We start from the raw sequence: 11165 nt of genomic DNA, 5'->3' as shown, positions 1-11165 counted from the left end.
ATGAACCTCGCGTACACCCTAACTCTCATTATAGGAAGAAGCAGTAATGATAGCAATCCCTTTTGCCTTCTCGGGATAGAGCCTACGAATCGGGGGGGGGCTGGTGTGGAGATCTCGGTCATGGTTGATCTTGGTCGTGATTGATCGCCCCCCCCCCAACCCCAAGATGCATATCGATCGATCACCAATCACTAGTTCTATTTCTCCTTTTCCGGAAAACATAGTAGAATAGTCACAGGATACTTATAGAGGTATAAGGAATATCTTGAAAGGAGAAGAAAAAAACTCTTAGGAGACAAGAGAAACGAAGGCAGTTAGGCAGTAGAATAATACAATCATCAATTCCGAATGAATAAGAAAGATACTCTCCCGCCCTCCCCATATCTTGCGCTTTCTCCACCTATGGAACTCAAAATACCGGTGCCATTAATAATTCCGTCCATTACCCATTGGTCGAAAAGAAGAGTTAACTCACCCAGGAATCGAATACCTCTCCACTAGAAGGATATCGTAGTAATGATCGATGTAACCCCGGTTGTGTGACCAGTCCCCAATGAGACGGTTAAATGAACCCATAGATTGTTTGGCAAAAGGATCAATATCACCGCAAGGTTGTGTGTGAGAGGATATCGGTCCATAAATCACGTAGGAGATAGATAATTCCGGCTAGTGATAGACCAACCGAACCTGCTGAATCTATTAGCATTGTACAAAATTTTCGGGGATTGTTGTTGTCCTCTGAAAGCCTGCAAGGGGAGTTAACCACTCGGATAGCAAATCGGGACCAGTTTCTCCCAGGCGAGATTGACTCCTATTGATCCAACCAACGAAGTGGTATCGACAGTACTACTGAAGGCAATACCATCGAAACGTCTGATTCCCTTAGGATATAGAGACTCAGAACGAATATTGGACTCTGCAGAAACTTTTCTATCGACTGAATCTTCCCGTCATAACCTCCTGCTGAATCGACTCCTTCGTCTCGCGGGGTGAGGAACATCATACCCATCTCCACTCGTTGCTATCGTTTTGGTGTTACTCCGAATGACACTATTCATAGAGGAATGGGATGGATTGGTACCGCCACCGGCGCGTAGATTCCCTCAAACGTGAGGAGATAGATGCGGAACATGTAGAAAGCAGTTGGAACTGCTGTGAATGAGGCTATACATCCGGGGGGAAAGGAACGTAGCCAACTCTTTGCAATAATTTCATCTTTGGACCGGAAACGAGCTAGAGGTGGTATACCACAGAGAGAGAGAGTACCTGAAAGAAAAGTGATTCCAGTAATTGGCATATATTTTCGCGAACCACCCGTGGGAGACATATTTTGACTTCTATTGGGAGAGTATCCGACAACCCTTTCCATCGAATGAATTACTGAACCGGATCCGGGAAATAGCAAAGCTTTGGGATGGGCATGTGTAATGAGGTGAAACAACGAAGGTTTATAAGCACCGAGACCTAGAGCCAGCATCATGTAGCCCAATTGAGACATAGTAGAATAAGCTAAACCTTTCTTGATATCCTTCTGGGCAAGAGCTATCGTCGCTCCCAGTAGAGCCGTTATTCCGCCTATCCAGGAGATAACATTCATGCTTAGAGGTAAGGTTTCAAACAATTCAAGCATTCGAGCTACAAAAAAAATTCCCGCAGCTACCATAGTAGCGGCGTGTATAAGAGCCGAAATAGGTGTGGGTCCTTCCGTTGCATCGGGCAACCATACGTGGAGTGGGGATTGTGCAGATTTAGATACCGGACCCAAAAATGGTAGAGGAGCACATGTATTGGCAAGGGAGGAGCCGGCGCTGTTGTTATCAATCAACTCACTAAATCAATCACACGATTCGCGGATCTCGAAACTACCAGTTATCCAATACGTACCTAATATACCCAATAATAATCCGAAATCTCCTGTACGATTAGTTGCAAAAGCTTTTTGGCAGGCATTAGCAGCACTTGGTCGTGCGAACCAAAAACCTATCGGCGAGTAAGAGCACATCCCTACTAATTCCCGAAAAACATGAATCTGTATTGGATTGGGACTGAACACTAATCCTGACGTGGAGGCAGTGGAGAAACTTAAATAGACGGGAAACCTTACGTATCCCTAGTCGTGACGCATATGACTATCACTGTAAATCATAACCAAGACACCTATGGTGGTGACTGATATCGACGTAATGGAAGTAAGTGAATCAACTGAAAATCCTATCTTTGGAGAAATATCGTCGTTGGGAATCCATGACCATGAGTATTCAAAAGTGGAGCGACCAGTAACTTGTTGCCAGAATGTTGCGATAGAGACGGACATAGCTGCGGCTAATGAAAGAACACTGAGCATAGCACGTATACGACGAAGGCTCTTAGTGGCTTTTGGAAAAAGAAACGATGCCAATCCGATCAAACCAGAGGTTACGAATGGGCGTGAGGGGACAATCCAAGCACATTCATAAGATAATTCCATAAACATATTTAACCCGGGTTGGAACTCTTTCTGTCAATAGTTGTCAGATATATGGAGCGTCGAAGAATGGAATATATATGGACAGGTGAGATCACGCGTATCAAACCGAATAATCCATTTGTTTCTCGTTCTGGTGCGAGCCCGGCGTCGAGACTTGACAGGAATCAAATGTGTCGGAGATACTTATCTAGGTTCCATTTTTTGACCCCAAACCGATTGAGTTGTTTTGGGTTATTTTTCACACGACAAGACTATTACGGATAGACATGCAGCAATTGATACTGGAGGAAAACAACTCCGAGTAGAACCGGGGAGATTCTATGATGTTCGTCACTTCGCTCTGCTTGGGCACAACGCATCAGAGTCCAATACGGTAATGTCGATATATCGAGTTTCATTGGTTTGTCACGGATCCAAAATTGATCTCGGACATCCCCGGCTGAGTAACGCAACTGCTAGGGGGCGCGTCTTGCATCCCTGTTTCGAGAGGAAGAAAGTGATACGGAAGATCCATTCTAAGAAGAAGACGCGAAGGAAATCGGGATACAGACAGGATTTGGTTCGATCTGTAGTAGATCCCATTTGCTTAAATGGAAAGGAGTTGGTTGGTTAGCAAATTGTTATCATAAAGAAGTCAATGATTCTTGCTGGGATTCTTTTGCATAGAATGGAAACCCAGTTCCCCCAGTTGTTCCCCTTCTAATGATTCTACGCAATCACCCCCTCCCTCATTATATTGATTCTACTCGTACGTATCAACATACTCGTCGCATTCATTTCGATGATAAAACCGAATAGATAGATTTCATTATGGCAGTTCCAAAAAAACGTACTTCTAGGTCGCGGAGGAAGATTCGCAATCATATTTGGAAGACCCAAACTAATGAAGTAGCATCGAAAGCTTTTTCTCCAGCTAAATCCATTTTGACTGGACGGTCGAGAAGTTTTTACTATGTGACAAATGAAAAAATTTCTGAAACTGGTCAGTAGTACTCCCCGGTTGTAACAGGAATTGCCGTATCAATAGGACGTGGGGTCGGTCGGAATAGATAGTGAACTATTTGTTTGTTGGAACGGGGAAGACGAGATAAGTGATTGTCAGGGAACTTATTGATGAATTTGGATCCCTAGTAAGTAGTACGGGTACATGTTGATATTATTGCGTGACGGTACCGTGCGGTAAATAAAATCCAAATACTAACAGAGTTGTATCAATGAATGTTGGTAATAACCACGAGGGGGGGGGGGTTACGTGCATGAAGAAGGAGCCCAATCCCTCTCTTCCTTCCTATGATACAAGGGTCTCGATCACGATCATCGATTTATCTCTATCCCTACTACGAATGGGTATGGGTCGATAACACCCAAAGAGAATCGGGAGATAAATCTGCGTTCCCGGAACGGGAACGTCTTCTATTCCGTTTAAAATATGTTCCGACCTCGTTTATTCGGAATAGCAGGATTTGAACCTGCGACCTCCATCACCCCAAGATGGCACGCTACCGAGCTACGCCATATCCCGTTATTCCTATACAAGTATAGCGCCGTATACCTAATCAACTATAGACAGGGAAGGTCCCTTGTTGTGCGTGTGTACTCTCCCCCAGGAAGATTGACGATTCACCCGAAGATGTGATATCATTAATTACGATAAGTATAACGAGTAGCGAGCCGCTATGGTGAAATTGGTAGACACGCTGCTCTTAGGAAGCAGTGCTAGAGCATCTCGGTTCGAATCCGAGTAGCGGCATTTAATTTCAACCTGCAGGCGAGGGCTGTGTCTGATACAACCACTGGGAAAAGCAGTAGGAATAGGGAATTCTCCCCGTTTCGACGTTTAAGGGGTAAACCCGAAATCTCCTGGGAATAATGGGTGGGTGGTACATACTCTCCAAAATCTCACTAATTCACTGGATTCTCCTCATTACGATTCACACCGATATAGAGCACATATTCGCTCACATTTCTTTTCTTACGCTTCTTTCCGTCACTCTGTTTCACCGGATGGGGCTGGCTCGCAAGCTCAAGAGACTCATTAGTTTGAGCGTTGGAGGTATGACAATTGCTTTCATCTGTATAACGGGATTTACGACGATTCGTCGGATTCAACCCAAACATCTACCACCGAGCAATCTACATGAATCATCTATGTTTCTTTCACGGAGCTTCTCCCCAATGCATGTAATTATGAGAATTAGGAGTCGGAACGAATGGTCAGGTGCAGTCACGGCACCAGGTGCCATGTCGACCCATGGATTCGCAACTCTGGGTCTTCCTGAGGAAATGCAACAATCCACACCGCTAGTACCTGCTCTGCAACCTCATCGGTTAATGACGCATGTAAGTATGATGCCACTAAGCCATGTGACTTCGTTATGTGGATCTCCATCAGCAACATCTCCACCGATTGCCACCTATGACGCAGAACAATTTTCTATCCCCGGTCCAAATCAAGAATTTCCTACCTGGACCCCCTCTCCGGGAGTGGATATACACTGCTACGAGCAGGCAGGAAGTAATCCGAGAAACAGTTTTCATCGACTATCCTTGAATTCACGTAGGTGCCGATTGATCCACCAATTGGACCGATGGAGTTATCGAATCATCAGCTTAGGGTTTCCTCTACTGACTGTTGGTATTCTCTCTGGAGCAGTGTGGGCTAATGAAGCGTGGGGATCCTACTGGAGCCGGGACCCTAAGGAAACCTGGGCATTAGTGACTCGGCTGATATATGCTATTCATCTCCATACCAGAATAACTAGTGGTTGGCAGGGGGAAGGGCCTGCTATTGTAGCATCTACAGGATTCTTCATTGCTTGGATTTGTTTCTCAGGGGTTAATCCACCAGGAATCGGTTTACATAATCACGGGTGGCTTACTTAATAATTAGGTAGAAGACCGCTAATTCGATCGGGGGGAGAGATAACAAAAAATGTTACCTCGTCAGATGCTTGAAGTGTTACATGTAATCAATTCGTGATTTGAATCAGAGTCTGCATGAGGAATCGCGCTGTGGATTCCTCACCCAGACATTCATGCAATTACGTCGCCAGCGGCATGGATTCCCACTGCCTTCCCTTATAGGAATTAATACCAGAACCGCTTCCAAGAGTAATCCTCATTGAATAGATATGTTCGACTACCGATCCAAACGATACTGCGTTTTATTGCCCCTCTACTATCCCATAAAAGAGTACGGAACCAGGATAGATAGTATTTTGTGATTCCGTAGAGATGCAACCATGTCTGGATACAGACCGATACCGAGGATTGGTAAAGAGAGACAAATCGATATGAATATTTCCCGCGGTCCGGAATCAACTGAATATGGATCCGAATAGTTGGATATTCTGTATCCGTAGAATATTCGACGTAACATAGATAACAAATAAATGGGAGTTAATACTGTACCAATCGCTTCGACTACTACAACCGATAACTTAGATATAGATGAATAATGCTGATTAGTCACTATTCCTGGAAATACCATCAATTCCGATACAAACCCACTCATCCCGGGTAATGCAAGGGATGCCATTGAGAAGATACTAAACATAGTAAATATCCTGGGCATTGGGGTAGCCATCCCCCCTAATTGATCGAGATAAAGGGTACGTGTCCTATCGTAACAAGTCCCTGCAAGGTAAAATAGAGCGGCACCTATTAACCCATGGGAAATCATTTGTAACACAGCTCCATTAAGACCCGTATCTGTCACGGATCCAATTCCAATTGTTACAAAACCCATATGGGAAATTGATGAATACGCTATTCTCCTCTTAAGGTTACGCTGACCCGGCGGAATCAGGGATGCATAAACAATTTGGACTGATCCGAATAGCACCAACCACGAAGCAGGTATGGAATGAGCATGAGGTAATAATTCCATATTAATTCGAATCAATCCATACCCTCCCATTTTTAGTAATACCCCAGCCAGCAACATACATGTGCTGTAATGTGCTTCCCCATGAGTGTCTGGCAACCAAGTATGAAAAGGGAATATTGGCAGTTTCACGGCATACGCCACGAAGAATCCTAGATAAGAAAGCACTTCTAGTGATATAGGATGTGATCTGCTTGCCAAATCTCGGATATTGAAGGAGGGTTCCTGGGTCCCGTAGAAACCCATAGTTAGGGCTCCTATTAGGAGAAAGATAGAACCACCAGCTGTGTATAGAATAGACTTCGTGGCTGAGTATAGACGTCTCTTCCCACCCCACATACATAAAAGTAGGTAGATTGGGATTAATTCCAACTCCCACATAGGAGAGGAAAGCGAAATGTCTCGAGAAGCAAACAGTCCTATTTGGCCGCTATACATGGCCAACATCAAGAAATAGAATAGACGTGTATTCCGCGTAACTAGCCAAGCTGCTGAGGTTGCCGAAGTAGTGACAAATCCTGTCAGTAGAATGAGACCCATGGAGAGTCCATCAATACCTGAACTCCGATGGGAATTGATTGAATTTATCCAACTAGAATCCTCCACCAATTGAATGCATTGATCATCGATATGGAAGTGACAATGAAAGATATAAATGATTAGTAGAAATTCCGATATACAAATGCCTGGGGTATACCACCGAACGATCTTATTCCCATTGGAGGGAAGCATTGGAAATAGCGAACCCGCCAGAATCGGAAAAAGAACAATTGTGGTTAACCAGGGTACGTTACTCATCGTGGATGGAAAAATATTTTAGCGGGGGGGAGGGGGGGGGGAATCTTAATACCCCAACTCATACTCAATAGAATTGAGTATGAATCTTTGAGTATGAGTTGGAAAGAAAACGATTCGATTCTTGAATCTCTTTCTTGACCGATGAATCAATAAGCTAGACCCATACTACGAGTCGTCTCAGCTCCCGGATAGACGCGTACACTCGAGGAATCTGTTGGACAAGCGGATTCACGTCTCTTACAACCTACACAGTCTTCTGTTCTAGGAGCAGAAGCAATTTGATTGGCTTTACACCCATCCCGGGGGATCGTTTCCAATGCATCTGTCAGACAGGCTCTTACGCATTAGGTGCAACCAATACATGTGTCATAGATCTTTACTGAATGTGCCGTCGAATTTGTTCACTCCTATTGGATTGACGTGTCAAAGATATTCTCCTGTTGGGGTTGTTGAGGTGTACCTACCCTCCCCCCTGCCCCCTACCCCTTATTTTCCATTCAATCAAATCTAAGATTTGTATTGATTTGGTTTTTCCGCATCTACCTACATAGACACTCCGTGGGTGGAACTCTCCCATCATCCTCGTGAAATGAATGGGTTCTGCAATATGGGGAGGGACGGTACAAGACAATTTTAAGGAACGGGATAGGTAGGGATTCAGATAGGTATGACATAATTTTTCGGAATGAAATGCAATTGTTAGGGGGAAAACGACAGCATTACCAGCTGGATGTGATACACCTGCATTGAATAGCGATTCGCCCAAATAAATAGCGTCATCGACGAATCAATTACCATTTTAACAAATCAAATTGATCGATACGAGTCGATCTTCTATTACGCTGGATGACCGAAGCAATGGATAACCCAATAGCAGCTTCGGCAGCTGCAACGGCTATTACGGATATTGAAAAGATTTCCCCCTTCATTTGTTCATTGTCAAAGAAATTGGAGAATGCTACGAGATTTTATTAATGGCATTCAGAATCAGCTCAAGACACATCAGTGCCCTAATCATGTTTCGACTCGTGATTGATCCGGAAAAGCCAACGCGATAGGGATAAGCACCTAGAATCAGTCCATGTTCGAGCATGATGTATTAACCCCCCGGAAACTTAATTGGTTAACCTACGAGATGAGTTTACGAGAAGTTGTAATTAATTAGAAAGATGGGGAGTCATCTCCAGACGACGAAGCAGGTTCTTCGTCGGGTCTGGTTATTCCTTCACCACGAGCCATTGTAATCGCCCCTACTGAAGCCACTAGGAGGAGGATAGAAAGGAGTTCGAATGGAACCAGAAATTGTGTTAACAATTGGTATCCAATTCGCTGGATGTTGTTTTTTGAGACTCCCCCCACAACATCCCTCGATGGGTCGATTGGATTTATATCAGACCATTTCGTATCTCGAATTGTAGTGGTTGATAAGATAGATAGACCCGTACAAGCTCCTAAGGCAATAGTATCTCCCATATTCCAGGAAATGGTTGAATTGGAGAATCTACTGTTCGTCAATAACCGTTACGGCAGACCCGATCGAAACATTTATAGCTCCTACATAGATAGGCGATTGTGCGGCAGCTACAGAATCGGCATTCGGTACGAGATATGGGAGAATATACAGATAAACACCAGTCCGATGAAGGGCGGAATAAACTATATTAGCAGATAATACCACTCCTACACTTCCCAGTAGAATACCTAATTCGATTAGTATCAAGACAGATTCATAAATTGATTCACGGTAGATTCATTATGCCCAGTTATTTTGATTCTCCCATCTCACTATATTACTATTCAATAACGACGTGTATGTGTGTGACCTACTATGTAGACACACCCCCCCCTATTGGTAGAAATAATTGAAGGAGGGATATCTCTGCATAGCAGAGATATCTCGATATTGAATCATCTCCGACTTACTATTTTTTCTAACCAGGGAGTCGGTCTATCTTCCAAACTTCAGACTGAGATTCAATTGACACCACGAGTGACAGTTCGATTATTGGGATCTCCTTTCGTGACTCCCCCAGATGAATAACTCAGAGTTGGAACTACTTGAATTGCGGAATCCTGGGAGACAGAGAGGGGCAAACGTCCCGGAGCCATTTGATCATAATTTGATTCGTGACGATCATAAGTCGAGGGTTCATACTCCTCAGTCATTGACAAGCAATTTGTTAGGCGGTATTCGACACAATTCCCACAGAAGATACGAACTCCGAAATCAATGCTATAACTTCTTAATCGTTTTTTTCTGATGCTTCTTATCAATCTCCGGTCGACGACAGGCAGGTTAATCAGACATACTCGGACACGTACCTCACAAGCAATGCATTTGTCAAATTCAAAATGAATTCGTCCACGGAATCGTTCGGATGATATAAGTTTCTCGTAGGGGTATTGGATAGTCACAGGTAAACGATTCCAGATGGTCTAGAGTAACCGCAAAACCTTGACCAGTATACTCGCAGCTCGTATTGCTCGTTGACTATAATCCTGGAATCCAGTTACCGTGGGAAACATGTGATAGATAATCCTGGGGAGTTCCTTAGTTTCTAGAGATTGGATAAGATTAAAATCGGGGTGACATTGATGTAAACTATGAGGGGAATATCTCATTTTTAGAGATGGTAGTCCGAAACGAAGCTGTCAGCAACGGATTTCCCGGAGCAACGGGCAGAAGAGAATTTCCAGCCGAGATCTAGTTAATTGGTCTATTCTGACTCTAGGTAATGTCCATCTCGTTGCGATAGAAATGAATAGGAATAGATAAGACTTGGCTGATGTGGTAATGACACCTGTTACTGCATCGAATACATCAAAGGATTCACTGCTGAGAGTCCGAAAGGGAAAAATTTGCCCTAATTCTTGAAGAAATGGAATTGGTGAATCCCATCCACCGGATAAAGGACTGTTACAAACGACGAGGAAACCAATGAATTTGGGTAAGAACCAACATAGAATGAACCAGATTTTATACCTGAATATTCGGTTTGATAACCCGCTACCAGTTCCTCCTCCGCCTCTGGTAGATCAAATGGCAACTTTCACATTCTGCCGATGGGGATATGAAGAAAGCTATAAAGCCTATAGGTTGACGCCGCAGATTCCATCCCAGAAAACCATACTTAGATTGTGTTTCAAACTATGTCAACCCGTACTTAAGCTATCAGATAATTATAGTCGACGGTACAATTGCTATTACCACCTCTGATTCGAAACCGTACATGAAATTGGGATTTCATACGGCTCCCCATAAGTCACCCGAGAGGGGGATTGGTAGTTAATCACTTCCTTTGCGCGACACCCCCCGAGGAGCGTCCCAATCTCAACCAATGGGATTCTGTTTGCTACAGGGAGTGATAGCTTCTGATCCATCTCAACCTTTTCAGTTATTTTTTGATATAATTCGGAATCTTCCACCGTTTCTCGGTGGAATGGGATTTACCGATACTTCTTTTATATCTCCACATAGATGGATCCCTACCTATCTTTATTTCAGCCGAGAAGAGGATTAGCCTGAGGATTCCTATGATCCCAATCCATCTTGAGACTACTACGTAAAGGAGATACTCGCATATATCAATAATTTTTTCCGCCAGGGGCAGAAAAATCAAACCGTTGAAAGGATTACTTCGTTCCGGATAGTCATAATCTAAGTAGATAGGAATATACTCGGGATTGGGATTTCAAGATGTACTACCTAGTCATCCCTACCGAGGCTAAGTCTTTATCCAATTAAAGAGAAAAGAGATTTTATTATGCAACTTTTTTCTCCACCCTTCTCACAAATCTCTTGTGTATATTAGTGTTCCTGACCATCCACTCCCGCTCAATCCCGGAAAAGAGGTTCAGTCCCTTCTTGTCCCCGCTTCAGGCCCTGTAAATCTATCCCGTACCTGGGGCAAACAGTGTTTACTGCTCGGACATGCTTTCACTCCCGTACATGGGGATGGGACTCGATTCACTCGCTGCAAGACGCTGTTCGATCTCACCCAGATGACTATCCAG

This window comes from Dipteris shenzhenensis, unplaced genomic scaffold (assembly GCF_047967505.1).
Source record: "Dipteris shenzhenensis isolate YYH24624 ecotype China unplaced genomic scaffold, Dip_SZ_1.0 scaf0115, whole genome shotgun sequence".
Lineage (NCBI taxonomy): Eukaryota > Viridiplantae > Streptophyta > Polypodiopsida > Gleicheniales > Dipteridaceae > Dipteris > Dipteris shenzhenensis.
The sequence above is the reverse complement of the archived record's forward strand: the minus strand, read 5'-3'. Positions refer to the sequence as shown.